The sequence below is a fragment of the Mobula hypostoma genome, chromosome 10 (assembly GCF_963921235.1).
Source record: "Mobula hypostoma chromosome 10, sMobHyp1.1, whole genome shotgun sequence".
Taxonomy (NCBI): domain Eukaryota; kingdom Metazoa; phylum Chordata; class Chondrichthyes; order Myliobatiformes; family Myliobatidae; genus Mobula; species Mobula hypostoma.
The window spans coordinates 110,566,958-110,572,771 of NC_086106.1; positions in this window are offsets into that span (position 1 = coordinate 110,566,958).

Here is a 5,814-nt window from a genome sequence, read left to right on the forward strand (position 1 = left end):
TTAAAGACATGAATATTTTTTTCCTATCCCTTTGTACCACAGATCATCTGCAGAGAAAATAGTTGTCAGATAATGCTTTATCTCAAATAGAGCTATCCAACAATGAGCCTGGCCCCTGTCATGTGTACGGATCCTACCCAGAGATGAGACAGATTTGTTCTCTGTCTTTGTGCCTTTGTTCTCCCTGTGTTTGTTAGAAGTTAGAAGCTGAAAGCCAAGGTAGTCTACTCAAAAGACCACTTCTTAGTCTGACATGCATGCATTGCCTTATAGTCCTGTAGATCCTGAATCTACAATTGCTACATTGAGGTTCTAATTTACAGGATCCTAAGACAACATATGCATGTCGGACAAAAGAGTAGCTCTTTCGATTAGAACGCATTGGCTTTCTGCTTCTAACTACTAACAAACATTCACAGTCACATCCAGTCTCCAGACTTTTATGATCATAAAATTGAGGTGCAAATTGTGACATTACTTTCTATCTGAACAGTGCAGAGAGTAGCAAAGAGAGGGCATTACCATTTGCTACTTGACCAAGTGAGCCAGATGTGAAGATTCAGATTTATCTAGAATATTAGAAAGGCTACATTAGCAATATTATTATCAATAATGAACAAACCACCAGTCAACATGACACTGGAGTGGATATGTGCAACTTCCCACTTTCAAGCTGCACGTCCTGTAGTAGGTCACGTTGACTTATAACAATATTCTGTTGTTAACTGTATCTAGCAGTTTTGCTGATACTAAACTCTTAAGTCAGCAGCACAGAAGTTGCAGGGCAAGTGTTCCTTAAAAATATCCGAACTTTTTAAAAAAATCCCAGCATACAACAGCTCATTGAAATAAATGAAAATAAAACCACTGTCGATGCAGGAAGATATCATTCATGGGTAGAAAAGCAACGGTAATGTTTCAGGTTGAAGAACTCAGAAAAAGAGAGAAAACAAGTCTGTTCCAATTTCCAGAGATCTTGGGGAAAGGAAGGATAGGACAAAGGGAATACCTCTGAAAGGATGAGGCCAGGGGTACCATGAGGATAAGCTGTTGATGAAGTAACTGAGTTGGAAGATTAACAAGGACAATTGTTAATCTAATGAAGAATAGGAAATTTACAGATTGCTTCATTAGGCAGTTAGAGAAGGAAAATGTAAACAAAGGAATGTGAAAGCCGCAAAATGCGAAACTGTAGTGGAGAACAAAAGAACAGTCAATATTATACATGCAGGATCTACGGCAGAACTGGCCAATTATGAAGCAGCAAAATTCAATTTACCCAATTTACGTTGAATTCAGTAGCACCTGGAAAGCCGCCAAGTGCCTGGATGAAAGATGAGATGGTGTTTCTCAAGTCTAGATTGGAATTTATGAAAACAATGAAAGAGGCCGCAGACAAGGTAGAACCAAGTGGGAAGGAGAAATAAAGTGGCAGACAACAAGAAGCCCATGATTAAGCACAGGTACTCTGCAACTTTGTCACCACATCTGCATTTGATGTCCACAGTGTAGAGGAGACGCCATTTTGAAAACCTGAATGCGGTGCATGGGATTGGAAGAAATGCTCTTGAATCCTTGATTCTCCTAGAAAGTCTGTTTGAGTCTTGAGCAGTTAGGAATGAAACTATTGTATTGGATTGCTGAAAAGTGAGGGGAAATATATCTGCTGGTGGAATCTCATTTGTTCTGGCAGAGTAGCAAAGAGTAATCCAATGAATCTGGAAACTATTGAGGACCAGGAGAACTTCCTCCTCCCTCTGTCCAGGAGGAGGTGAGTCAAGTAAGAGTTGTGGAAATTGGATAAGCACTTATGGAAGTACTTGAAGAATATTTGTTTTAGCAAATTTGAAATGGTGTTTATGCCTATTTATGTCTGAAAATATAATGTGAATTGACAAATTATGCTAATGTCTTAGGAAACTGAAAATATCATAATTCGACAGTGAGGATTTAGAATTTTTATGTACTATAATTGAGATTTCAAGCATTTGAAGCCATGGTACTGTAGTTAGTGCCATGGTAGCGTAGCAGTTAACCCAAAGCAATTGCAGCTTGGGGTATTTCAAAGTTTGGAGTTCAGTTCTGGCCCCATCAATAAGGAGTCTGTATGCCTTCCCTATGGAATGCCTGGGTTTTCCCCACAGTCCAAAGACGTACTGGGTAGGATAATTGGTCACTGTAAGTTGTCTCGTGAATAGGTTAGGGTTAATTGTGTTTGTGGAAGGCTGCCACAGTGGTGAGACTTGAAGAGCCCACTCTGCACTGTATCACCAGATGAAAAAAAAGAAATCACTGGTTCCTTGTGACTCTGCCACTCTTTGAATAAGAAAAAGAGCCAAATATGACAAGTTCAATCGTACCCAGATCTTGAGTTAGGCTCCATACATTGGAGATGGGGAGATGGCTTGTGCGATGCAGTGTAGTGAGTAAAGTTTGTCTGAAACATTTTGCCTTTGGTGTTCGTGTAAATAATATATAAACCATCAGGCAGATTTCCCAAAATAGAAGCAGAATTTAAATCCCCAAGCAAAATAGCCAATGTAAATTAGCAGATGATTAAAGCAGAAATTTGCCCCATCATGCTGCTACTCTCAAAATTTGGGCAGAAACATAAATCAACTGCAGAGTTATGTGTAAATGAGTGTCACATTGAAATCACGATGAGTGAATTTTTGTCAAGGCATGAAATGTTTATGAAATACAGTGTCTGAAACTGATGCAGACAAGGATGGAGGCTCACAGCTTTAATAGCTTTGTGTTGAAGGTAAGCTCATTTACAGAGCCCAAGGGGTCAGGTAAGAAACTAATAGCTTTTAAAATGAAGGAAAAACAGCAATGCTTTCACATTAGACATTGAATGCAGGGTTGATTTCAACATTTAAGAGAAATTTTGATAGGTATATGGATGGGAGGGATATGGTTCCAGATGTAGATCAATGGTTCTAGGCGGTATGAAATACAATGTTGGAAAGTGTATGGTCATGCACTTTGGTGGAAGAAATAAATGGGCAGACTATTATTTAGATGGGGAAAGAATTCAAAATACAGAGATGCAAAGGGACTTGGAGGTCCTTGTGCAGGATACCTGAAAGGTTAACCTCCCTGTTGAGTCAGAGGTGAAGAAAGCAAATGCTATGTTGGCATTCATTTCTAGAGATATAGAATATAAGAGCAGGGATGTGATGTTGAGGCTCTATAAGGCACTTGTGAGACCACACTTAGAGTATTGTGTGCAGTTTTGGGCTCCTTATTGTAGAAAGAATATACTGACATGGAGAGGGTTCAGAGAAGAATCACAAGAATGATTCTTGGAATGACAGGGTTACCATATGAGGCACGTCTGACAGCTCTTGGGCTATATTCCCTGGAGTTCAGGAGAATGAGAGGGGATGTCATAGAAACATTCTGAATGTTAAAAGTCCTGAACAGATTAAATATGGCAAAGTTATTTCCTGTGGTAGGGGATTCTAGGACAAGAGGGTAACAGCTTCAGGATTGAAGGATGTCCATTTAGAACTGAGATGCAGAGAAATTACCTTGGTCAGAGGGTGGTAAATCTATGGAATTTGCTGCCATGAGCGGTTGTGGAGGCCAAATCATTGGGTGTATTTAAGGCAGAGATAGATAGGTTCTTAATTAGCCGGGGCATCAAAGGATATGGGGTGAAGGCAGGGGAGTGGGGGTGACTGGAAGAATTGGATCAGCCCAAGATTGAATGGCGGAGCAGACTCGATGGAACAAATGGCTTACTTCTGTGTCTTATGGTCTAAGATTAATGGTTTGGTATTGACTAGATGGGTTGAAGGGCCTGTTTCTGTGCTGTAGTGTTCTACGGCTGTATTAGCCAATTATTGTTATGAAGTGGAACTGTTTGGAGTGGGGAAGTGACTATTATTTGTCTATTATATATGAGCTTATAATGCATTGCATTTGCTCATCCTCTTGTATATTTCTCTCATTGGGCAGTTACTGTAATGCTGCTGCAGTACCAGGAACCCGGTTCAATTCCCCTAAACCTATGTAAGGAGTTTGTACGTTCTGCCCATGACCATGTGGATTTCCTCCAGGTGCTCCAGTTTCCTCCCACATTTCACAGACTTAATGAAACTTAGGATAATTGATCATATGATGTAATTGAGCGGTGCGGGCTTGGTGGGCTGAAAGACCCTGTTAGCGTGCTGTGTCTATAAATAAATACATCATGACTGCTCATCATTGATGTCTGTATCTTTAACTCACTAAGCAAGAGGTACTGAAATTCCTTCATCAGACTTCTTGAAGGCCTTCAAAGCTAGCCATTATTGTGGGACATTCTGATTTTATGCCATTGAAACTACAGAAAAAGATAATAAATATTCATGTTAATCGATTCACATTGGTAATATTTGGAATGTAAATTTGATAAATTAGAACATAGAAGAATTCAGCATGGTAAAGGCCATTCAGCCCAATGATACTGTGCCAATCTCGAGGGCAGTTTATACTAATGGCAACTGTTCAGGGTACTGGTGAGGCCTCATCTGGAATACTGCATGCAGTTCTGGCCCCCTTACTTGAGGAAGGATATACTCAGTTTGGAGGCGGTGCAGAGGAGGTTTATCAGAGATGAGGGCGCTAGACTATGAGGAGAGATTGAGTCACCTCGGACTGCACCCACTGGAATTCAGAAGAATGAGAGGAGATCTTATAGAAACATAAAATTATGAAAGGGATAGTTAAGATAGAGGCGGGAAAGATGTTTCCGCTGGTAGGTGAGACTAGAACTAGGGGACGTAGCCTCAAGATTCGTGGGGGATTTAGGACAGAGTTGAGGAGGAACTGCTTTTCCCAGAGGGTGGTGAATTTGCGAAATTCTCTGCTCAGTGATGTAGTGGAAGCTACCTCAGTAAGTATTGGTTGGATAAATTTTTGCACAGCAGGGGAATTAAGGGTTATGGGGAAAAGTCAGGTAGGTGGAGATGAGTCCATGGCCAGATTAGCCATGATCTTTTTGAATGACAGAGCAGGCTCGAGAGGTCAGGTGGCTGACTCCAGCTTCTATTTCTTATGTTCTTATGTAAATGCTGTTCTCATGTATATCATCATATCCTTCCATTCCCTTCATATTCTATGTATCTATCTTCATTTTCTTCATGTCTCTATCGAAAAGCCTCTTAAATTTCACCAAGCTGCCTGCTTCCACTACTACCCCAATAGCACATTCCAGGCACCAAACACAAACCATGTAGAAAAAAAACTTTGTTGCTCTAAACTGCCCCCCCCCCCCCCACAATTTTAAAAGCATCTCTTTTGCTGTTTGACATTGGCACCCTGGGGAAATGATTCTGACTGTCCACACTATGCCTCTCATAAATTAAAAAAAATCTCGAATAACAGGTTTCCCCTCATCTTTCAATAATCTAGGGGTTCACCCAGCCTTTCCTTATTGTTCATGCCCTCTAATCCAGGCAGCATCCTGGAAAACCTCTTCTGTACTCTCTCTACAGTCACCACATCCTTCCTATGGTAAGGTGACCAGAACTGTATGCAATACTCCCAGTGCTTTCTGACTAAAGTTTAATATAGCTGCAGCACGACCTGTGTACGCTGATACTCAATACTACCAATAAAGGCAAAGGCAAACATGCCACACACCTTCTTTACCACCTTATCCACTTGCATAGCCACTTTCAGTGAACGGCCGATGGCACAGTGAGATCAGTGCCGGGCTTGAGAACGGAGGTTCCCGAGTTCGATCCAGTGACAGACCGCTCCCGCGAGCGCTCTCCATCTGTGCCGGATTGATGTCGAGTACGCAACTCAACCTTGTAAAAA